General features: G+C 46.6%; 1 long non-coding RNA gene across 1 annotated transcript; it reads left to right on the top strand.

Annotated features, from left to right (window-relative positions):
• The first annotated feature begins 5,641 nt into the window (after positions 1-5,641).
• On the top strand, positions 5,642-25,032 carry LOC139251194 (uncharacterized). The gene is made up of 4 exons (XR_011591377.1): positions 5,642-5,730; positions 13,273-13,440; positions 23,815-23,959; positions 24,364-25,032. It is a non-coding gene; the product is annotated as an uncharacterized lncRNA (long non-coding RNA).
• The last annotated feature ends 877 nt before the right edge of the window (positions 25,033-25,909 follow it).

Here is a 25,909-nt window from a genome sequence, read left to right as displayed (position 1 = left end):
TGGAGAGAGAGAGGGATAGTGGAGAGAAAGAGAGGGATAGTGGAGAGAGAGGGATAGTGGAGAGAGAGAGGGATAGTCGAGAGAGAGAGGGATAGTGGAGAGAGAGGGATAGTGGAGAGAGAGAGGGATAGTGGGGAGAGAGAGAGGGATAGTGGAGAGAGAGAGGGATAGTGGAGAGAAAGAGGGATAGTGGGGAGAGAGGGATAGTGGAGAGAGAGAGGGATAATGGAGAGAAAGAGGGATAGTGGAGAGAGAGGGATAGTGGAGAAAGAGAGAGAGAGTGGAGAGAGAGAGGGATAGTGGAGAGAGAGAGTGATAGTGGAGAGAGGGATCTTTCAGGAAAAGGGATTTTGCAGGGAGAGATTTTGCAGGGAGAGGCATTTAAGAACATAAGAAATAGGAGCAGGAGTGGGCCATACGGCCCCACGAGCCTGCTCCACCATTTAATAAGATCATGGCTGATCTGATCTTGGCCTCAACTCCACTTCCCTGCCCACTCCCCATAAACCCTTGACTCCCCTATCATTCAAAAATCTATCTCCAACTTAAATATATTCAATGACCCAGCCTCCACAGCTCTCTGTGGTAGAGAATTGCAAAGATTCACGACCCTCTGAGAGAAGAAATTCCTCTTCATTTCTGTTTTAAATGGGCGACCCCTGATTCTGAGACTATGCCCCCTATTTCTAGATTCCCCATGAGGGGAAACATCCTCTCTGCATCCACCTTGTCGAGCCCCCTCAGAATCTGAAATGTTTCAATAAGATCACCTCTCAGCCTTTTAAACTCCAATAAGTATAGGCCCAACCTGCGCAACCTTTCTTCATATGACAACCCCTTCATTTCAGGAATCAACCTAGTGAACCTTTTCTGAACTGCCTCTATTGCAAGTATATCCCTCCTTAAATAGGGAGACAAAACAGTATGCAGTACTCCAGGTGTGGCCTCACCAACACCCTATTCAGTTGTAGCAGGACTTCCTTACTTTTATACGCCATCGCCTTTGCAATAAAAGCCAATATTTGACAGAGAAAGGACTGCTTTTACCTTTTTTTAAAATCAGCTAATGGATTTTGCAATTCTACTGTTTACAAATTAGACGTTGCCCAATTACTTACAGCTGTTTAACATAGAATTCACAGCCTGAAGGTTAACATTCTGAAAATAAACTTGGTTCAGTGATCTCTAATGTTTAACAGTCAGTCAGTGTGGATCATGAATCAACACAATGTCAGAGGGAGTACACTCTAATCTATACAGTGTTCTGGCCATGAGACACTCAAAGGGAATGCGATGGAAGATGAATGAAATATTTAACGTTTTCAATAGAAACATAGAAACATAGAAAAATAGAAAATAGGTGCAGGAGTAGGCCATTCGGCCCTTCTAGCCTGCACCACCATTCAATGAGTTCATGGCTGAACATGCAACTTCAGTACCCCCTTCCTGCTTTCTCGCCATGCCCCTTGATCCCCCTAGTAGTAAGGACTTCATCTAACTCCCTTTTGAATATATTTAGTGAATTGGCCTCAACAACTTTCTGTGGTAGAGAATTCCACAGGTTCATCACTCTCTGGGTGAAGAAGTTTCTCCTCATCTCGGTCCTAAATTTTACAGACATTTAGAGACCGCATGGATGAACTACAACAATTGTACATTCCTGTCTGTCGTAAAAATAAAAAAGGGAAGGTGGCTCAACCGTGGCTATCAAGGGAAATCAGGGATAGCATTAAAGCCAAGGAAGTGGCATACAAATTGGCCAGAAATAGCAGAGAACCCGGGGACTGGGAGAAATTTAGAACTCAGCAGAGGAGGACAAAGGGTTTGATTAGGGCAGGGAAAATGGAATACGAGAAGAAGCTTGCAGGGAACATTAAGACGGATTGCAAAAGTTTCTATAGATATGTGAAGAGAAAAAGGTTAGTAAAGACAAACGTAGGTCCCCTGCAGTCAGAATCAGGGGAAGTCATAACGGGGAACAAAGAAATGGCGGACCAATTGAACAAGTACTTTGGTTCGGTATTCACTGAGGAGGACACAAACAACCTTCCGGATATAAAAGGGGTCGGAGGGTCTAGTAAGGAGGAGGAACTGAGGGAAATCCTTATTAGTCGGGAAATTGTGTTGGGGAAATTGATGGGATTGAAGGCCGATAAATCCCCAGGGCCTGATGGACTGCATCCCAGAGTACTTAAGGAGGTGGCCTTGGAAATAGTGGATGCATTGACAGTCATTTTCCAACATTCCATTGACTCTGGATCAGTTCCTATGGAGTGGAGGGTAGCCAATGTAACCCCACTTTTTCAAAAAGGAGGGAGAGAGAAAACAGGGAATTACAGACCGGTCAGCCTGACATCGGTAGTGGGTAAAATGATGGAATCAATTATTAAGGATGTCATCGCAGTGCATTTGGAAAGAGGCAATATGATAGGTCCAAGTCAGCATGGATTTGTGAACGGGAAATCATGCTTGACAAATCTTCTGGAATTTTTTGAGGATGTTTCCAGTAGAGTGGACAAGGGAGAACCAGTCGATGTGGTATATTTGGACTTTCAGAAGGCTTTCGACAAGGTCCCACACAAGAGATTAATGTGCAAAGTTAAAGCACATGGGATTGGGGGTAGTGTGCTGACATGGATTGAGAACTGGTTGTCAGACAGGAAGCAAAGAGTAGGAGTAAATGGGGACTTTTCAGAATGGCAGGCAGTGACTAGTGGGGTACCGCAAGGTTCTGTGCTGGGGCCCCAGCTGTTTACACTGTACATTAATGATTTAGACGAGGGGATTAAATGTAGTATCTCCAAATTTGCGGATGACACTAAGTTGGGTGGCAGTGTGAGCTGCAAGGAGGATTCTATGAGGCTGCAGAGCGACTTGGATAGGTTAGGTGAGTGGGCAAATGCATGGCAGATGAAGTATAATGTGGATAAATGTGAAGTTATCCACTTTGGTGGTAAAAACAGAGAGACAGACTATTATCTGAATGGTGACAGATTAGGAAAAGGAGAGGTGCAACGAGACCTGGGTGTCATGGTACATCAGTCATTGAAGGTTGGCATGCAGATACAGCAGGCGGTTAAGAAAGCAAATGGCATGTTGGCCTTCATAGCGAGGGGATTTGAGTACAAGAGCAGGGAGGTGTTGCTACAATTGTACAGGGCCTTGGTGAGGCCACACCTGGAGTATTGTGTACAGTTTTGGTCTCCTAACCTGAGGAAGGACATTCTTGCTATTGAGGGAGTGCAGCGAAGGTTCACCAGACTGATTCCCGGGATGGCGGGACTGACCTATCAAGAAAGACTGGATCAACTGGGCTTGTATTCACTGGAGTTCAGAAGAATGAGAGGGGACCTCATAGAAACGTTTAAAATTCTGACGGGGTTAGACAGGTTAGATGCAGGAAGAATGTTCCCAATGTTGGGGAAGTCCAGAACCAGGGGACACAGTCTAAGGATAAGGGGGAAGCCATTTAGGACTGAGATGAGGAGAAATTTCTTCACCCAGAGAGTGGTGAACCTGTGGAATTCTCTACCACAGAAAGTTGTTGAGGCCAATTCACTAAATATATTCAAAAAGGAGTTAGATGAAGTCCTTACTACTAGGGGAATCAAGGGGTATGGTGAGAAAGCAGGAATGGGGTACTGAAGTTGCATGTTCAGCCATGAACTCATTGAATGGCGGTGCAGGCTAGAAGGGCCGAATGGCCTACTCCTGCACCTATTTTCTATGTTTCTATGTTTCTAAATGGCTTACCCCTTATCCTTAGACTGTGACCCCTGGTTCTGGACTTCCCCAAAATTGGGAACATTCTTCCTGCATCTAACCTGTCTAAACCCATCAGAATTTTAAACGTTTCTATGAGGTCCCCTCTCATTCTTCTGAACTCCAGTGAATACAAGCCCAGTTGATGCAGTCTTTCTTGATAGGTCAGTCCCACCATCCCGGGAATCAGTCTGGTGAACCTTTGCTGCACTCCCTCAATAGCAAGATTGTCCTTCCTCAAGTTAGGAGACCAAAACTGTACACAATACTCCAGGTGTGGCCTCACCAAGGCCCTGTACAACTGTAGCAACACCTCCCTGCCCCTGTACTCAAATCCCCTCGCTTTGAAGGCCAACATGCCATTTGCTTTCTTAACCGCCTGCTGTACCTGCATGCCAACCTTCAATGACTGATGTACCATGACACCCAGGTCTCGCTGCACCTTCCCCCTTCCTAATCTGTCACCATTCAGATAATAGTCTGTCTCTCTGTTTTTACCACCAAAGTGGATAACCTCACATTTATCCACATTATACTTCATCTGCCATGCATTTGCCCACTCACCTAACCTATCCAAGTCACTCTGCAGCCTCATAGCATCCTCTTCGCAGCTCACACTGCCACCCAACTTAGTGTCATCCGCAAATTTAGAGATACTACATTTAATCTCCTCGTCTAAATCATTAATGTACCAGTGTAAAGAGCTGGGGCCCCAGCACAGAACCTTGCGGTACCCCACTAGTCACTGCCTGCCATTCTGAAAAGTACCCATTTACTCCTACTCTTTGCTTCCTGTCTGACAACCAGTTCTCAATCCACGTCAGCACACTACCCCCAATCCCATGTGCTTTAACTTTGCACATTAATCTCTTGTGTGGGACCTTGTCGAAAGCCTTCTGAAAGTCCAAATATACCACATCAACTGGTTCTCCCTTGTCCACTCTACTGGAAACATCCTCAAAAAATTCCAGAAGATTTGTCAAGCATGATTTCCCTTTCACAAATCCATGCTGACTTGGACCTATCATGTCACCTCTTTCCAAATGCGCTGCTATGACATCCTTAATAATTGATTCCATCATTTTACCCACTACTGAGGTCAGGCTGACCGGTCAATAATTCCCTGTTTTCTCTCTCCCTCCTTTTTTAAAAAGTGGGGTTACATTGGCAAAAGTGGGGTTACATTGGGGTTACATGATTACTTCCTGCAAATATTTATGAGGTGAACTGGAGTAAAATCTTCTCCACAGACAGTGACAATTCATCTAAAATTAACTTCAATACAAATCAAATGAAAGACCTGAAGCCCAAATGGGCATCTGTTATAAACAAAAAGACCTTTGTGCATGTTGATGCAGGTGAGGGCCTTCGATGATTCCTCCAGTTCCTGTGTCATGTAGGCTGAAGTCAGATCCAGCTTCGTGAACTTCTTTCCTCCCACCAGCGTTGCAAATAGGTCGTCGGCTTTTGGTAGTGGGTATTGGTCCTGCAGGGAGAAACGATTGATAGTTACTTTGTAATCGCCACAGATTCTGACTTTGCCGTCTCCCTTGATGACTGGCACACTAGGACTGGCCCACTCGCTGAACTCGATCAGTGAAATGATGCCCTCTCGTTGCAGCCGGTCTAACTCAATCTCTACCCTTTCTCTCATCATGTAAGGTACTGTTCTCGCCTTGTGATGGATGGGTCGCGCCCCCGGAATTAGGTGGATCTGCACTTTTGCTCCTTGGAATTTCCCAATGCCTGGTTCGGAGGAAATTTGTTTAAGACCTGGGCACACGAAGTGTCGTCAGCGGGTGATAGCGCTCAGACGTCCTCCCAGTTCCAGCGTATCTTTCCCAGCCAGCTCCTGCTGAGCAGCGTAGGACTATCGCCTGGTACCACCCAGAGTGGTAGCTTGTGCACCGTTCCATTGTAGGAGACCTTTACAGTAGCACTGCCGATTACAGGAATCAGTTCTTTAGTGTAAGTTCTTAGTCTCGTGCGAATTGGAGTTAAGACTGGCCTTGAGGCCTTGTTGCACCACAACATTTCGAAAGTCTTTTTGCCCATGATGGACTGGCTCACGCCCGTGTCCAGCTTCATTGACACCGGGAGTCCATTCAGTTCAACATTCAGCATTATCGGGCTGACAATTCGTGGTGAATGTGTGCACCCCATGTACCTCTGCCTCCTCTATCTGGGGCTCTGGTTCGTAGTGATCCTCTGTGGATCTGTCACCCTCTGCAACGCGGTGGTCTGCAGGTTTAACAGGCTTAACAACTCGCCTGCACACTCGTTGGAGGTGTCCCATTGTTCCACAGCCCTTGCAAACGTACTCTTTGAATCAGCATGAATGGAAACAATGATCAACCCCGCAGCGCCAACAAGGTGTAAATGGCCTTGCATTCATCACCCTTGATGGTGGACCCTGAGACATTTGCGGATGTGTAGCTGCAGGTATGTGTGACCTGCCCCGTACGTTACGATTCAAAAACAACATTACTTTGTTCGCAGTACTTGTAGAAGCACTTTTGTGCTGAGAGATTTGCTTAGTATTGTCACTGGTGGCAATGAATGCCTGGGCTATCGCTATGGCCTTACCCAAGGTTGGGATCTCCACAGTCAAAAGCTTGCGAAGTATGTTTCGTGGCCAATGCCAAGTTTCTGAGCATGTACTCCAAATGTCCTTCAAATTCACAATGTCCTGCAAGGCGTCTCAGCTCGGAGACATAACTCTCACTTCCTGGCACTTCAGGCCTTTTGTAGGTGTAGAACCGGTACCTCGCCATCAGAACTCTTTCCTTCGGGTTCAAATGCTCGCGGACCACTGCGCACAAATATCGTACGATTTCTGCTGGATTGAGCAGATTCTCCATGAGGCCATACGTTGGTGCCCCACAGACGGTGAGGAGGATCACTCTACGTTTGGCAGCGCTCTCTTCCCCATCTAGCTCGTTGGCCACGAAGTATTGATCGAGTCCCTCCACAAAAGTTTCCCAATCATCTCCCTCCGAAAATTTCTCAAGGGTGCCCACTGCTATCTGTTTCTCGTCACCAGTTGTTATGTATGGAGGTCTTGCAGGTCTCCAGAGTGCCTCTCCACCCTGATTCAATAAGATCATGGCTGATCATTCACCTCAGTACTCCTTTCCTGCTTTCTCTCCATACCCCTTGATCCCTTTAGACGTAAGGGCCATTTCTAACTTGCACCTGAATATATCCAATGAACTGGCATCAACAACTCTATGCGATAGAGAATTCCACAGGTTATCAACTCTCTGAGTGAAGAAGTTTCTCTTCATCTCAGTCCAAAATGGCTTACCCCTTACGCTTAGACTACGTCCCCTGGTTCTGGACATCCCCAACATCGGGAAAATTGTTCCTGCATCTAAACCTGTCCAGTCCCGTCAGAATTTTATATGTCTCTATGAAATCCCCTCTCAATCTTCTAAACTCCAGTGAATACAGGCCCAGTCGATCCAGTATCTCCTATTATATCAGTCCTGCCATCCAGGAATCAGTCTGGTGAACCTTCCCTGCACTCCCTCAATAGCAAGAACATTCTTCCTCAGATTAGGAGACCAAAACTGAACACAATATTCCAGGTGAGGCCTCACCAAGGCCCTGTACAACTGCAGTAAGACCTCCCTGCTCCTATACTCAAATTTCCGAACTATGAAGGCCAACATACCATGCTGTACCTGCATGCCAACTTTCAATGACTGATGTACCATGACACCCAGATCTCGTTTCACCTCCCCTTTTCCTAATCTGCCGCCATTCAGATAATATTTTGCCTTCGTGTTTTTGCCACCAAAGTGCACAACCTCACATTTATCCACATTATACTGCATCTGCTATGCATTTGCCCACTCATCTAACCTGTCCAAGTCACACTGCAGCCTCTTAGCATCCTCCTCACAGCTCACACTGCCACCTAGCTTAGTGTCATCTGCAAACTTGGAGATATTACACTCAATTCCTTCATCTAAATCATTAATGTATATTGTAAATAGCTGGGGTCCCAGCACTGAGTCCTGCGGCACCCTACTAGTCACTGCCTGCCATTCTGAAATGGAGCCGTTTATCCTGACTCTCTGCTTCTTGTCTGCCAACCAGTTCTCTATCCACGTCAGTACATTACCCCCAATTTTGCACACCAGTCTCTTGTGTGGGACTTGTCAAAAGCCTTTTGAAAGTCCAAATACACCACATCCACTCCCTTGTCCCACTCTACTGGAAACATCCTCAAAAAATTCCAGAAGATTTGTCAAGCATGATTTCCCTTTCATAAATCCATGCTGACTTGGACCGATCCTGTCACTGCTTTCCAAATGTGTTGCTATTTCATCTTTCATAATTGTTTCCAACATTTTCCCCACCACTGATGTCAGGCTAACCGGTCTATAATTACCCGTTTTTTCTCTCCCTCCTTTTTTAAAAAGTGGGGTTACATTAGCTACCCTCCAGTCCGTAGGAACTGATCCAGAGTCGATAGACTGTTGGAAAATGATCACCAATGCATCCACTATTTCTAGGGCCACTTCCTTAAGTACTCTGGGATGCAGACTATCAGGCCCTGGGGCTTTATCGACCTTCAATCCCATCAATTTCCCGAACACAATTTCCCGCCTAAGAAGGATTTCCTTCAGTTCCTCCTTCTCACTCGACCCTCGGTCCTCTAGTATTTCCAGAACGTTATTTGTGTCTTCCTTTGAGAAGACAGAAAGTATTTGTTCAACTGGTCTGCCATTTCTTTGCTCCCCATTATAAATTCACTGAATCTGACTGCAAGGGACCTATGTTTGTCTTCACTAATCTTTTTACATAGCTTTTTCAGTCAGTTTTTATGTTCCCAGCAAGCTTCCTCTCATACTCTATTTTCCTCCTCCTAATTAAACCCTTTGTCCTCCTCTGCTGAATTTTAAATTTCTCCCAGTCCTCAGGTTTGCTGCTTTTTCTGGCAAATTTAAATACTCTTCCTTGGATTTAACAATATCCTTAATTTCCCTTGTTAGTGACGGTTGAGCCACCTTTATTTTTACTCCAGACAGGGATGCACAATTGTTAAAGTTCATCCATGTGATCTTTAAATGTTTGCCATTGCCTATCCACCGTCAACCCTTTAAGTATCATTCGCCAGTCTATTCTAGCTAGTTCACGTCTCATATCATCGAAGTTACCTTTCCTTAAGTTCAGGACCCTCGTCTCTGAGTTAACTGTGTCAGTCGCCACCTTAATAAAGAATTCTACCATATTATGGTCACTCTTCCCGAAGGGACCTCACACAACAAGACTGCTAATTAGTCCTTTCTCATTACACATCACCCAGTCGAGGATGCCAAGCCCTCTTGTTGATTCTTCGACATATTGGTCTCGAAAACCATCACTAATACACTCCAGGAAATCCTCCTCCACCGTATTGCTACCAGTTTGATTAGTCCAATCTATATGTAGATTAAAGTTGCCCATGATAACTGCTGTACCTTTATTGCACGCATCCTTAATTTCTTGTTTGATGCTGTCCCCAACCTCACTACTACTGTTTGATGGGTTGTACACAACTCCCACGAGCATTTTCTGCCCTTTGGTATTCCGCAACTCCACCCATACAGATTCCACATAATCCAAGCCAATGTTCTTCCTTACTATTGCATTTATTTCTTCTTTAACCAGCATCGCTACCCCACCTCCTTTTCCTTTCTGTCTATCCTTCCTGAATGTTGAATATCCCTGGATGTTGAGTTCCCAGCCTTGGTCACCCTGGAGCCATGTCTCCGTGATGTTAAATATATCATATTTGTTAATTGCTGCCTGTGCAGTTAATTCGTCCACCTTATTATGAATACTCCTCGTATTTAGGGATAGAGCCTTTGAACACACTTTGCCCCTTTAGAATTTTATTGTAATGTGGCCCTTTTTGATTTTTGCCTTGGGTTTCTCTGCCCTCCACTTTTACTTTTCTTCTTTCTATCTTTTGCTCCTGTCCCCATTCTACTTCCCTCTGTCTCCCTGTATAGGTTCCCATCCCTCTGCCATATTAGTCCTTAAAACATTTCAGAAGATTGGTCAAGCATGATTTTCCTTCCATAAATCCATGCTGACTTGGATCGATTCTGTCACCTCTTTGCAAATGCGCTTCTATTTCATCTTTAATAATTGATTCCAACATTTTCCCCAGCACTGATGTCAGGCTAACCGGTCTATAATTATCCGCTTTCTCTCCCTCCTTTTTCAAAAAGTGATGTTACATTAGCTACCCTCCAGTCCATAGGAACTGATCCAGAGTCAATAGACTGTTGGAAAATGATCACCAATGCATCCACTATTTCTAGGGCCACCTCCTTAACTACTCTGGGGTGCAGACAACCAGGCCCCGGGGATTTATCGGCCTTCAATCCCATCAATTTCCCCAACACAATTTCCCGCCTCATAAGGATATCCTTCAGTTCCTCCTTCTCATGAGACCCTCGGTCCCCTAGTACATCCGGAAGGTCATTTGTGTCTTCCTTTGTGAAGACAGAACCAAAGTATTTGTTCAATTGGTCTGCCATTTCTTTGTTCCCCATTATAAATTCACCTGATTCTGACTGCAAGGGACCTATGTTTGTCTTCACTAATCTTTTTCTCTGCACATATCTATAGAAGCTTTTGCAGTCAGTTTTTATGTTCCAAGCAAGCTTCCTCTCGTACTCTATTTTCCCCCTCCTAATTAAACCCTTTGTCCTCCTCTGCTGAATTCTAAATTTCTCCCAGTCCTCAGGTTTACTGCTTTTTCTGGCCAATTTATATACCTCTTCCTTGGATCTAACACTATCCTTAATTTCCCTTGTTAGCCATGGTTGAGCCACCTTCCCTGTTTTATTTTTACTCCGGACAGGGATGTACAACTGTTGAAGTTCATCCATGTGATCTTTCAATGTTTGCCATTGCCTATCCACCGTCAACCCTTTAAGTATCATTTGCCAATCTATTCTAGCCAAGTCATGCCTCATGCCGTCGAAGTTAGCTTTCCTTAAGCTTAGGACCCTAGTTTCTGAATTAACTGTGTCACTCTCAATCTTAATGAAGAATTCTACCATATTATGGTCACTCTGCCCCAAGGGACCTCGCACAACAAGATTGCTAATTAGTCCCTTCTCATTACACATCACCCAGTCTAGGATGGCCAGCTCTCTAGTTGATTCCTCGACATATTGGTCAAGCAAACCATCCCTAATATACTCCAGGAAATCCTCCTCTCCCGCATTGCTACCAGTTTGGTTCGCCCAATCTATATGTAAATTAAAGTCGCCCATGATAACTGCTGTACCTTTATTGCACACATCCCTTATTTCTTGAATAAGAGTAAAGAAGTCTTACTACAACTATACAGGGCCTTGGTGAGACCGCACCTGGAGCATTATGTACAGTTTTGGTCTACTTACCCAAGGAAGGATATACTTGCCATAGAGGAAATGCAACAAAGGGTCACCAGATTGATTTGTGGGAAGAGGGGATTGTCCGATGAGGAGAGATTGAACAGACTAGGCCTATATTCCTTAGAGTTTAGAAGAATGAGAGATGATCTCATCGAAACATTAAATTCTTAAGAGGCTTGACAGGGTAAATGCAGGGAGAATATTTTCCCTGACTGGGAAGTCTAGAATAAGGGGTCGGCCATTTATGACTGAGATGAGGAGAAATTTCTTCACTCAGAGGGTGGTGAATCTTTGGAATTCTCTACCCCAGAGGACTGTGGATGCTCAGTCATTGAGTATATTCAAGACAGAAATCGATAGATTTTTGGATAATGGGAATCAAAGGATAAGTGGATAGTGCAGGAAGGTGGAGTTGAGGTAGAAGATCATCTATGATTTGAACAGCAGAGCAGGCTCGAGGGGCTGTATGGCCTACTCCAGCTTCTATTTTTTATGTTCTTAATCTCCTGGACACTGCTGGAGCATCCCAGGAGAAAAATCATAGGGGCAGTCAAACACTTTTGTTTATTAGTTATAAAAACATTGGAGATGGGAACAAAGGCTGTTTGACTAGGTGGGGCAGTTGGAGGCAGGAGGGCTGGTGATGAAATCTCCAGGAATACATTCAATCAGAGTTGCCGGCCCGACACTAATAGTGAGCAATGCTCCCTGCAATTTTGTTTGGCACTTCAAGGCTGCTTTAAGGGGTTGTGTGGGCCATTCAGAATACCATGTATTCACTGCTTTTCTCATTAAAAAGCCGTCAAGCCAGCTGTGCAGGGTCACTGGAGCTCTGCGTGACCACGCAGCTTAAGAATATTAAAAATAGGAGCAGGAGTCGACCATTTGGCCCCTTGAGCTTGCTCCATCATTCAATAAGATCATGGCTGATCTGATCATGGACTCAGCTCCACTTCCCTGCCCGCTCCCCATAACCCTTTACTCACATCGCTCAAAATTCTGTCTATCTCCACCTTAAATACATTCAATGACCCAGCCTCCACAGCTCTCTGGGGCAGAGAATTCCATAGATTTATAACCCTCAGAGAGAAGAAATTCCTCCTCATCTCCATCTTAAATGGGCGACCCCTTATTCTATGACCCTAGTTTTAGTTTCCCCTATGAGTGGAATTATTCTCTCTGCATCTGCCTTGTCGAGCCCCCTTATTCTCTTATAAAGTTTCAATAAGATCACCTCTCATTCTTCTGAACTCCAATATATATAGACCAACCTACTCAACCTATCCTCATAAGTTAACCCCCTCATCTCCAGAATCAACCAAGTGAACCTTCTCTGAACAGCCTCCAATGCCAGTATATCCTTCCTTAAATACGGAGACCAAAACTGTACGCAGTACTCCAGGTGTGGCCTCACCAATATCCTGCACAGTTGTAACAAGACTTCTCTGCTTTTATACTCCATCCCTCTTGCAATAAAGGCCAACATTCCATTTGCCTTCCTGATTCCTTGCTGTACCTGCATACTAACTTTTTGTGTTTCATGCACAAGGACCCCCAGGTCTCTCTGTACTGCAGCATTTTGCAATTTCTCTCCATTTAAATTATAATTTGCATTTCTATTATTTCTGCCTAAGTGGATAAGCTCACATTTTCCCACATTATACTCCATCTGCCAAATTTTTGCCCACTCACTTAGCCTGTCTATATCTCTTACAGGGAACATCAATAGTGAGTGCATTTTAGTCCAAACTCGAAGTACCAGCTTTAAGTTTACAGCTATCTGGAGAGAGTACAATCCCATCCCTGCTTGTTTTTGAGTTTTTATGGACTCTTTTCTGCTGCCCATTACCTAACTCGCAACAAGTCTTGTTCACCCAACACTCCAGTGCTCATGGACCTACATTGGCACCCAGTCCAGAAACACCTCGATTTAAAAATTCTCATCCGTGTTCAAATTCATCTATGGCCCCTCCCCTCTCTGCAACCCCCTCCAGCCCTACAACTTTGTGAGCAACTTAGATGAGCTAGTTTATCTGTAATATTGTTGCCTTGTGTACTTCCTGTTGTAAAATTCTTGTCATTTTTTGTGTCAACCCTTTAACAGAAATTCGAGCCCATGAAATTGGAGTGCGATCTGTCTTCAGCGCACGCTAGACGTATCTAATGAGGATGCCAGCAGAAGCTGGCAGATTGGACCAGCGGCCTCATTACTACAGTGCCGCGGTGCGAGCACCAATCGTAGCTCGCCAATGATGCAACATGGTCCGTATTGGTGAGTCCAGGACAGGGAGGCAATCGGGAGGTTGTGAAAGGTGATTGGCAGCCGCTCGCAGTTTTATTGTGAGGCCAGGAGAAGCACTCCTGCTCCCACGTTGGGGCAAGTGCCACATTGCAGCATTATTTGGAACCCACCAGGATCTCGGCGCTCCTCCAATTCCGGCCTCTTGAGCATCCCCGATTTTAATCACTCCACCATTGGCGACCATGTCTTCAGCTGCCTGGAACCTCAGCTCTGGAACTCCCTCCCTTAACCTCTCGACCTCTCTCTCTACCTTTAAGTCACCCCTTAAAACCTACCTCTTTGACCAAGCTTTGCTCACCTGTCCGATTCTCTCTTTATTGGCTTGATACGCAATTTTGTCTGATAGCATCATCATAGGCAGTCCCTCGGAATTGAGGAAGACTTCCTTCCCCTCTTAGAATGAGACCTTAGGTGGCTGAACAGTCGAATACAAGAACCAGAGTCCCTACCACAGGTGGAACACAGTCGTTGAGGGAAGGAGTGGGTGGGGCAGGTTTGCCGCACGTTCTTTCCGCTGCCTGCAGTCAGCGATGAGACTCGAGGTGCTCAGCATCCTCCCCGATGTGCTTCCTCCACTTAAGGCGGTCTTTGGCCAGGGACTCCCAGGTGTCGGTGAGGATGTTGCACTTTATCAGGGAGGCTTTGAGGGTGTCCTTGTTATATTTCCTCTGCCCACCTTTGGCTTGTTTGCCATGAAGGAGTTCAGAGTAGAGCGCCTGCTTTGGGAGTCTCGTGTCTGGCATGCGGACAATGTGGCCTGCCCAGCGGAGCTGATCAATTGTGGTCAGTGCTTCAATGCTGGGGACGTTGGCCTGGACGAGGACACTGATGTTGGTGCGTCTGTCCTCCCAGGGGATTTGTAGGATCTTGAGGAGGTATTTCTGCAGCGACTTGAGGTGTCTACTGTACATGGGCCATGTCTCTGAGCCATACAGGAGGGCGGGTATTACTACAGCCCTGTGGATCAGAAGCTTGGTGGTAGATTTGAGGGCATGGTCTTCGAACGCTCTTTTCCTCAGGCGGTCGAAGGCTGCACTGGCGCACTGGAGGCGGTGTTGAATTGCCTCATCAATGATTGCTTTTGTTGATAAAAGGCTCCCGAGGTATGGGAAAAGGTCCACGTTGTTCAGGGCCACGCCATGGATCTTGATGACTGGAGAGTGCCTTTGGATGTTTTACTTCATTAAAGGTGCTATATAAATGCAAGTTGTTGCTCATGTGGCAGACTCCAGGGTTGCTTCACAATATTTCATCCACTTCTCCTTATTACAAGTGACTCCATTATCAGGAGTGAGGGGTCAGGCTCCTCCTTCCCTCCCCCTTTCTACTTGGCTCCATTTTGCAGACGATTGGCCCTTTTGATGCCTTCCAGCTTCCTGAGGCCCGGCTGGTGATTGGAGGGCGGTGGGAGCCGGCTGCTGGTTGGGGGGCATGATGGGGGCCGGGCTTCATGGGGAGGGGGGGGGGCAGGATTCACAGGGAGGGCGGGGGAGGGGCCAGGATTCACAGGGAGGAGCTGCTGCCCTGGAGGGCGGGGCTTCCACTGATTGGCAGATCCCCGGATTTGAATGGGCTGACATGCTGCGTGCACCGCCGTACCAACAGCCGGTCCCGGGCTGCCCAGCAACGGCACCGAGAGCCTGGCCGGTGGAGGGGGAGGGGGATAGAGGGTCAACAGGGGGCCGGGAGGTGGGGGGGATAGAGGGTCAACAGAGGCCCGGGGGTGGGGGATAGAGGGTCAACAGGGGCTCCAGAGGGGGGCAGGGATAGAGGGTCAACAGGGGCCCGGGGGGAGGGGGGCAGGGATAGAGGGTCAACAGGGGCCCCGGGGAGGGGCAGGGATAGAGGGTCAACAGGGGCCCTGGGGGGGGAGGCAGAGATAGAGGGTCAACAGGGGGCCCGGGGCACATCCCTCACTGCCCAGGGCACATCCCTCCCTTTCCTCCCCTCTCGCAGAGCTCTCGTTTCCCCCGCTTTCTACTACACATCTCTCATCTCTCAGTTGGTAGGCTTGCATTCTGTATTCTTCATTTTACAGAAGCCAGGTTTCCTGTCTAGACCATGTTTCAGCAAGCAGCATTTCCATTGTTGCTGCCAATAACGTGAAGGGTGGGGCAGGGCAGGGCTTGTTTGCTCTGCAGTAGACCTCGGAGTAGTTAATACAAAGATTCCCAATCCTCCTTTGTAATGAGGGCTGTCTATTTACAGGTTTACGGTTAAATAAAATAGTCAGTTGGTTTATAGCCAGAGCTTCAGTTGGATATTCATCGACCGAAGATGGGACATATTTCAGGAAGCCTGAGTATCTGTGAATCATGGACGGGGGAGAGCAGGAGCATAAAATCACCCCAACTCTCAATTCCTTCTCTGTGGGATTAGGTACTTTGTGGCCTTCCAGTTGGCCTCAGGGCAGGTGGGTTGAGATGGAATATTGACCACACCACAATATGAGGATAGGATTGGATTTGGCTGTAAGACAGCCTGCCAGCACTCATTGTCAAAGATCACACATGAAGAATGGCCATTTGGATCAGGTACCAGAGGGATCTCTTTCCATGTAAATGTACTGCAGTAAGACTCAACACACTCAGGAAGGGAAAGGGGAAAAGGAGCAGAGAATGTTTTAGTTGGGGTGGGGGCGAGAAAGAGGAAAGGCAAGAGCGAGAACATGATAGATAATTAGTTCACCGAGCAACATTAAATAATAACACTTCCCATGAGGTGTCCAGTAATGCTCAGATTTTATTTATTTTTATCTGCTGCCAGGACTCGGTCATGTTCCTGACCTGTCCGGTCGGTCTTGTAAATTTTTGCAAAGTTGCATCATTATTGAGACACCCTTCTGGTGCAGGGCTCATTAATATTCATCATGGAATGGATAGTTGGGTGATCAATCAACCTGAAATGGAACAGAAAAACAGGAATGTAACCAAAGATGCTCAAAGTGATTGAGATTTTTCCACAAAATATTGTAGGTGGAGGAGGTTAGTCACCTGATATTCACACCTGCTAAACACTTTACAGCAGGAGGCACTAGATAACAATCAAGAATTTGAACTTACACAACAAGGAGCTGATACAGAGCAGGAAAGTCCCCTGTCCAGATAAATCCATCTAGACCAGGGATTGATCTCAATCAGGGTCAGAATATTGCTTTCATTGACTTCAATACCCTGGGTTACAGAGTGGTAAAAGTTTTCTGATGTCTTCATTTCTGAATACTCAGTGATTGCTTGAAGTGCTGAAAACATGGTCACTTTGGAGTAAAGTTTGTTTGATGATGATGTGCCGGACAATGGGAAATTCAAACAGTTACACATCTGTGGTAGACTCAGTATTTGGATACCTGAGCTAGGCAGGCTCACAATATTCCAGGGCAGAGAGATTGACCATTCAGTCTGGCTAAAGGGACAGGGGTCAGATCCCACTTTACAGGGGAGGGGTCGGGTTACACTATAAAGGGGAGGGGTCGGGTTACACTATAAAGGGAAGGGTTCATGTTACACTATAAAGGGAGGTCAGATTACTTTATACAGGATTGCATTTCTGAATAGATTCTAGCCCATCTGTAATGTTGAATGGGTGATTTGGTACATAGGAAAGAGTTGACCTGTAAATGAAAGTGAGCATTGATCGAGAAATGCAACATTGAGTCTCATTTGTTCAAATGTCAGGGTAGTTTAAGGCTACAACATTTATCAACTTTGGACGCACATCCTCATCAATTGCAATTTGCTATAAGGGCTAGAAATTCGGTATTGCCCCTGTTGGGGTGCTAACTTTTGTGAAACTGGAAGTTTTGCGCCGGGCGCTAATCAATCTCGCTGCCTGCTAAATTCAGTCTCAGTGCTCAAAGAATGCAGGGGAGTGCTAAATCAGGCACTAATGACATAGGTGAGTGGTGTTAGGCTCCAAGCAATAATGAATATGAGGTGTTGTGAAATTGGGAGTGAGCATTGGCGAAGGTGCCTTCCAGCATTTAAAGGGCAGGGTCACTGGGGTCTGCACGCAAGCCCCCAATGATTCGGGGAGTGCAGAACGGCAATATGCTGTGGGATGAAATGCAAAGTCCTTTGACGGCCCGCAACACTCTGGGGAATAAGCAGCCTTTTTTTGGCTCAGATTTATCCTGCGCTCTCTGCCACTCATAACTGACCTCTGGAATGGACATTCCTTGACACCTGGGGTGCATCCCTTTAAGTAGTGCCCCCCCAGACGGCTGGTTCACATCTCCGCTCCCTGGCGCTGTCGGTGCTGCTGAAGTTTGCAGATTGGGCGCCCAGCGCTAGCCTCACGTTACCTACGGCGGAAGGTGCCGAGGCACTAACTTATCACCAGCGCTATGGGGTCGGCAAATTTGCCATAAGGCGCGGGATTCACCCCACCGTGGCGCTACTGCCCAAGCTCCCTGTTTGTGCCCCCGCCAGGTGCTAACTGGGGGCGTTAACCTGCCAAATGTTTCCCCCTTAGTTCTTCTCACAGCATCAAGCTTAGTAATGGATAAGAAATTTGCTGAAGACAGAAAATGACGGTAACTTATTATAGGATTTATGTCGGGATGGGTAGAGTACTGAGTGGGATGTTTCGAGAATTGGTGTTGGGACCACAGCTGTTTCAGTGGCCTGAATCTGAAATCCAATGCAAAGTGGTCAAGTTAACAAATGATGCCAAACTAGGAGGGGCAGGTCAGAAACTACAGAGTAAACTCGGCAAAATATGAGTGGGTAGAACAATGGTAGATGAAATTTAATGCAGATAAGGGTACGATACTGTATGGAGGAGGAAAAAATGGGCAACACATGCACTGCATTAATGGTGCTGATATAACTAAGGGCGAAGTTGGAAGCGACTTCGCATTTTTAGACTCGATGCTAAACATGTTCAACCAATGCAGAGCAGCAATCACCAAATCCAATAGGATGTTGAACTCCGTGGCAAAAAGTAGAATACAAGACATGGGAACTAATGATCAAACGGCAGAGCTCTGGTCATACTGCACCACGAGTACTGGATCCAGTGTTGGTCACAGAGGCACAAGGGAGACATTTAACCTTTGGACGCAGAGCAGGGCCACAAGATTAATTTCTAATATCAGAGGTCTGAATTATGATGCAAGCTGGAGACACTTTGGCTCCTCGGCTGAGAAAGGAAGCATCTGATAGGTGATCTTTATAGAGGTGCACATGTTTGTTAAAGAATGTGAAAAGTAAATCCAGAATATCACATGGAACATATGCAATAATTTTGGCAGGAGATCAGCCCTTTACGCTGTTTCTGTCAGGTTTCCTGCCAAAGTTACGATAGGAGATCTGGAGAATCCCAACTACTTTAAATTGCAAACATACTTTGAATCTTTATCCACTAAGTGTTCTTATATCAGAAAGTTCCTCTTTCATCTTGTGATGGACACATGGAATGGACTCCCACATAGAGTAATGGAGGTGAGAACCTTGAAACATGAGAAATAAATGGATGCTGCAATGATCAGGTAGGATAGGTCAGGATGGATGAATTATGATGGATCGAATGACCTAACACATCCGTAATTATCTTCTGACAGTTGAGTCCACTGTCTGCCCATTTAAAGCCCAACCTCAAAATTGCATCAGGCAGATGTTCCCCTTCCCATTTTCTGCTGCTGGCTACCTGTTCCTCAGGTGAGAAATGGGCGAGTGGCTATTGGAAAACCAACCTTGATGGCATGCATCCTACAATTTTGAGGGAAGGCAGAGGCAGACTAGCATAGGCTGTGACCATAATCTTCCAAATATTCTTTAATATGGAAGCTGTGTTCATGGAGGGTTAATCAAATGGGACTCGTACTGATTTATCTTTATATTAATTTAATTGTGTTCGTAACCTTTAAATTGGAACTGATTTCACTAGCTGTTTGATTTTCCTTTTAATATGGGAGTCATGAAAGTGGCAGGGAACACCCTCTTCTAGATAATTCATCTTCTCACTTTACACGGACACAGGAGAGATAGGGTTAGGTGTCTCTAAAGTTGACCGTGCTTGTATTGATACATAAACGGCTGTATGCAAAGGCCTACCTGGAAGGCGACATCTGTCAAAAGGAATGTGGGCTAGTGAGAAAAAAACTTAACACATGCACAGGAGTTTGAATGCCTTTGATAGTTTTATAACAGACTTCATCCTAAGAGCAGGAAGTAGAATCCACATGGGTGGAGATAAGAATTAACAAGGGGCAGAAATCACTGGTGGGAGTAGTTTATAGGCCCCCTAACAGTAGCTAAACTGTTCCACAGAGTATTAATCAAGAAATAAGAGGAGCTTGTATCAAAGGTAATGCAATAATCGTGGGGGGACTTTAATCTTCATACAGACTGGACAATCCAATTGGCAGAAGTAGTTTGGAGGACAAATTCATGAAATGCATTTGAGACAGTTTCCTAGAAAAATACATCATGGAACCAACCGGGGAGGAATAGATCTTGTCCTGGGTAATGAGATCGGGTTAATTAATAATTCCTAGTAAGTGATTCTCTGGGGAAGTGTGATCATAATTGAGTTTCAGAGTGGAGGGACTGCTATTGATTTCACTTTTATATTAATTTAGTTGTGTTCAGTCCCACAGGGATCTGTGTTGGGGTTTCAACTATTCACTGTATTAATGACTTAGATGATGGAATAGAAAGCCATATATCCAAATAAGCCAATGGCACAAAGATAGGCGGCGTAGGCAGTATAGATGAAAGCATAAAATTACAAAGAGCTATTATGAGATTAAGTGAATGGGCAAAACTGTGGTAAATGGATTTCAATGCGAGGTCATACACTTTGGACCTACAAAGGATAGAACAGGGTACTTTCTAAATGGTGAAAGGCTAAAAACAGTGGAGTTCCAAAGAGACTTGGGGGTCCAGGTACATAGATCATTAAAATGTCATGAATAGGTGCAGAAAATAATCAAAAAGGCTTTTATATTTAGAGGACCAAAATACAAGGGATAGAAGTTATTCCAAAGCTGGACAAAGCCCTGGTTAGACCACAGCTGGGGCACTGAGCAATTCTGGGCACCACACCTTAGGAAGGATATATTGGCCTTGGAGGGAGTGCAGAGTAGGTTTAGTATAATGATACCCGGACTCCAGGGGTTAAATTATGAGGAGAAATGACTCAAATTGGGGTTGTATTCTTGGAATTTAGAAGATTAAGGAGTCATTTAATCGAAGTTTTTAATATATTAAGGGGAACAGGTCGGGTAGACAGAGAGAAACTGTTTGGGTGGGGGGTCTAGGGCTAGAAATTTGGGAGCACCTGTTTGGAGTGCTAACTTTTGAAATCATGAAAAATGAACGGCAGGCGCTAATGATTCTCAGCTTCCAGTAAATTGGCTGTTAGTGCTCCAGGAAAAAACTGGAACACTCATGAGCTCAGGAGGGCGTTATAGCAGAGCGATAATGAATTTCAGTGCAATGCAATTGGCAATTCATACTGGCTCCTTCCAGCTCTTAAAGGGGAGGTTGTATCATTGTGCAGATCTTCATTATCAGCATTGCTGGCTGTGAAGGCGACCTGCACCAACTCAATGCCCTGATCGCAATGGCTGATCCCACGCCCAGGGAGAGAGTTTGTCGTTTCACCAACCAGATATTGGAGGCATTGATTACGGGAGTGGAACGAAGGAGGGTAGTGCTGTTCTCGGCCACTGGAGGGAGGCCATTGCCCCAGGTCTTCAGGGCAATGTGGAGGGAAGTGGCCAGGGGGTCTTGACCAGTCTGGGCGTACGCAGCCTGACACAGTGCCGGAAGAAATTTAACAGCCTCACTCGCGTGGTCAAAGTGAGCATGTGCTTCAACAGGTCCTACATACAAGCATCTGAACCTCAGTCTGTACTCACTGTACAAAGCACCACACTCTCCCCACCACTCACCCACCAAGCATCTGTACCTACTTAAACTCACATCCACATCTCACGCCTTGCTTACAATTAGTTGTTCAACAATGGCAGGCATATCTCCCAAACACATAGCTGAACTCTGACTTGCGCACATTCGTTTCTCTTTCAGGCCAAGGTAGCCCACGGCAGGAGGGAGCAGCAGAGAGCAAGTGGGGGTGATGCGCAGCTCCAGCAACTTACAGACCTCAAGGAGCGAGTACTGCAACTCATTGAGTAGCAGGGGATGGGTGGCCGTCGGCAACATCTACTCTATTGGAGGCAACAATGGTATCTTCATCCTCTCCTCCTCATCCCACTTCCCCCTCACGCCACCATCCTTTCTCACTTTCCACCTCCTGAGAATGCATTCCTTGCTCCAATCCTGCCCTCACGCGAGTCTTGTGCCTTTATGCTGTCAAATAATCAGCAACCAGCTGAGCAGCCTGTTCCCGAGGAGAAGAGGAGGACAAGCAAAGCACTGGGTCACTGCATCTCACCCGCAGGCACCACCTGAGATACTGGCACTACGCGATCTTTAGAGGCAAGTTTAGTAGTGGGGTCTACACTGGGTGATGCACTGAGGCCTTATGGGCTGCAGCAAGGTCAAGGGGAAAGGGTAGCTTGGGAGCCAGCTCCCCGGAAGGAGAGTTCGCACATGAGTTCTGCTGCACAGGTCTCAGATGAGGGCCTCGATGGGGAAGCATTCACAAGAAGGGTGATGGGCATGCACTCCAAAATGTTAGGTCCAATGGCTTGGGTGTCGGAGAGCCTCTTGGCAAAGGTGAGGAGTGTGGAGGAGTCTGCCTCTAACATTGCACAGAGCTCTGCCATGGAGCCCATCATTTCTACTCTGCAGAGGATGGTGGACTCCCAGAGAGACCGTGCGGATCCAGACCTCGTGACGCATGTCATGGGCGATGTGGCAGCTTCCACTGCAGAAGTGACGCAAAGTCTTAATGCTGTAGGGATGCTGAGGTGCTGTCCCGGGGGTGTGGCAGTGGGTCAGTGGAGCAGGAACTTGTTGTCCTCTTTCAGGATGACAGCATTCATGAGCCTGCCACTCTACCATTGCACTTGTTGCTGCCTCTCATCCAGACTGAAACCGCCCATCACATGTTGCGGTCTACAGCCGCACCTTCTCGGCCCAGAACTAGTCAAGGGCATCCTGCAAGGTTATTTGTAGTCTCTGGCAACAACAGTCAGCAGCCTACACTCCACTCACCCGAAACCATGTGATCTCCTGGGAGACCCCAAAAAACATGAAAAACCCAGGCCAATTTGGGAAAAAAAAATCTGGGAAATTATTCTCCGACCCATCGAGGCGATCGAAACTAGTCCAGGAGATCACTCTGGCCTTTAATTCCCTGCATGGGAAAGGAAACCTGCTGATAACCATTTACCACCCTCCCTTAGCTAATGAATCAGTATCCTCCATGTTGAACACCACTTGGAAGAAGCACTGAGGGTAGCAAGGGCACAGAATTTACTCTGGGTAGGGGACTTCAATGCCCATCATCAAGAGTGGCTTGGTAGCACCACTACTGACCTACTGCCCAAGTCCTGAAGGACACAGCTGCCAGACTGGGCCTGCAACAAGTGGTAACGTAGAAACATAGAAACATCGAAAATAGGTGCAAGAGTAGGCCATTTGGCCCTTCTAGCCTGCACCGCCATTCAATGAGTTCATGGCTGAACATGCAACTTCAGTACCCCATTCCTGCTTTCTCACCATGCCCCTTGATTCCCCTATTAGTAAGGACTTCATCTAACTCCTTTTTGAATATATTTAGTGAATTGGCCTCAGCAACTTTCTGTGGTAGAGAATTCCACAGGTTCACCACTCTCTGGGTGAAGAAATTCCTCCTCATCTCGGTCCTAAATGGCTTACCCCTTATCCTTAGACTGTGTCCCCTGGTTCTGGACTTCCCCAACATTGGGAACATTCTTCCTGCATCTAACCTGTCTAACCCCGTCAGAATTTTAAACGTTCCTATGAGGTCCCCTCTCATTCTTCTGAACTCCAGTGAATACAAGCCCAGTTGATCCAGTCTTTTATGATAGGTCAGTCCCGCCATCCCGGGAATCAGTCTGGTGAACCTTCGCTGCACTCCCTCAATAGCAAGAATGTCCTTCCTCAAGTTAGGAGACAAAAACTGTACACAGTACTCCCTGGCTCACTGTCTGCCCTGGGACACTTTGGGACATTAGCTCCTGTCATTGCCGAGCTCACCAGCTATCCTGATTCCCACCACACCTGGGGGCCCTTCACCGGAGATTGTAGTCGAGATGTTCATGTCAAGCATTAGATCCTAAACACGATCTTTGTTATAACCATGCATCAACTGTGGATACAAACCCTATTAGCCGTTGAAAACTGTTGTCTTTCCATGATAGTACCTACTAGTCAATTAGCTGATGCTATGCTCTTGTCACATTTGCAGAGGAAGACATCTAAGAGTCGGGCTGACTGCAGGCGCACGGGAGGAGGCCCTGCCCAGCTGACCAGCCTTACCGACTTGGAGGAATTGGTCGACAGCCACAGTCGCTCGGCCACCCGTGGTGAGGCAGAGCCCTCCCTTGTGTCACGTGAGTAATGTGTCAAGCAGTGTTAAAGTAATGTAACATCATTTCATTATAATATAAGAATGATGTCATGTTATGCATACAGCTATCCTGGTTCCCATGCAGCCTCTGTGCTACTCTCAGGTTGACAACATAAGAAATAAGAGCAGGAGCAGGCCATCTGTCCCCTTCGCTGTCCGCTCCCCATAAACCTTCAGTCCCTTATCATTCTGTCTATCTTAGACTGATCCAGCCTCCACAGCTCTCTGGGTCACTGAACTTCAACTTGGATGTACTACCATATGTACTACTGTGTGATGCGTTATTATGGAACGTCTCTTGGTCTCATTTATTATAGTAGTGCTGCTCCTCCTTCGTATGTACCTTTCCATTCTAATAAGCTCAATAAGCTCAATTGTGTTTTGCAGGTCCAACAACATCCTTGTGCAGTGAGGCACGAGCTTAACTGGAACCTGTATCGTTGCAGGTGGTCCTCACCATGGGTGGGGAGGAGGAGGAAGACAATGATGTTGATGATGAACAGACAATGGAGCCTGAAGAGGATGTTGCTGATACAGAGGAGGATGCCCCTCTGATGCATCTGTCACCTGTGGGACCTGCGGCCATAACATGGTCTTCGACAGAAGAGGCAGCGGGACCAAGCGGGTTGCAGCCGTCGATGCCAAGGCACATGTTAGTGCTCACGCCGACCCCACGGAGGTCAAGTCAGCGCGGACAGCAAACGCCTGCTCTGGTCGATCGCATCGAGGGTTTGACCAGACTGTACATGGAGAGTGTCGCGATAAGTCGCGAGCTCCTCCAGGCGTTCGTGGTTTACACGAGGGACATGTCCCGGGGTCAGCTCACAATTCGGAGGATACGCAGCAGATGATCCAGGAGATGTGTGCAACGACCGCCTCCATCGATGCCTTGCGGCATGCAGCACTGAACCCCAAGGTGCGGCAGCACAAACCACCAGCAACAGCACACAAGCAAGTCAGGAGGAAGCACTTCCTTCTGGCTGGGAAGGTGTTTCCGCAGGAACGTCTTCCCCTCCACCACCCCCTGAGCTGATCGAGCCATCATCAACCCCCACCCCCCCCTCCACAGCAGGAAGTCTTGCCATTGCCCGCTGCATGCCTGTCTCGTCTCGGTACCCAGGGATCAAAACGGGGGGGGCGGCGGGGGGGGTTAAGATACGGGGGATAAAGGACCTGGAGGGAAACATGGCCGTAGGTAGGGAGGGGGTTGCTTTATTGTTGTTCTTATTGTTGTTATTATTATATTGTTCTTACTGTTGTTTTTTAATTTTATTGTTGGTTGACTGTTTAGTTAAATTGTTTGTTAAATCATTGAAGAATTTTATTGCATTTTACAATTGTTGTGCAGTGTCTTCTAATAACGTACGGTAAAGTAAAACATGAGTACAATTGTTGGAAAACAATCGCCAGGCCAGACCAGGCAAGGATGAAACATAATGCAACTGTTGTCTTTCCATAACTGTAACTGTGACTGTCCCCAATGTAAGTTCATGCAAATCGTTCATTTATGAGCTGCTGACTCAACAGTTTTGCAGTCACGTAACTCCCACGGGGTTTTTCCAATCCCAATTCCAATCGGGGGGAGCATGGGGGCAAGGGTTCATCGCCCAGCTGACTGTCCTCCCCGAGATCCTCATCCTCCTCTTCCACCACCCCTCTCTCCTGAGGTGGACCAGGGGTCCCATCTGGTAATGATTGTCCTCTCCTTATAGCTAGGTTATGCAACATGCAGCACACCACAATAAACTCAGTGAACTGGTCATGCTAGTATTGTAGGCTGCCTCCAGAGTGGTCCACACACCACTCCAATTGTCTTTTCGACAATATTTCATGTAGTTATATGGTTTTCTCGGCTTCTGTCTGGGGATTATGTAGGGAGGTCATGAGCCAGCGGCAAGGCCATATCCTTTATCCCCCAGCATCCAACTGTGAC

This window comes from Pristiophorus japonicus, unplaced genomic scaffold (assembly GCF_044704955.1).
Source record: "Pristiophorus japonicus isolate sPriJap1 unplaced genomic scaffold, sPriJap1.hap1 HAP1_SCAFFOLD_420, whole genome shotgun sequence".
In the NCBI taxonomy this organism is placed as follows: domain Eukaryota; kingdom Metazoa; phylum Chordata; class Chondrichthyes; family Pristiophoridae; genus Pristiophorus; species Pristiophorus japonicus.
This window is presented reverse-complemented; position numbering and strand designations above follow the sequence as displayed.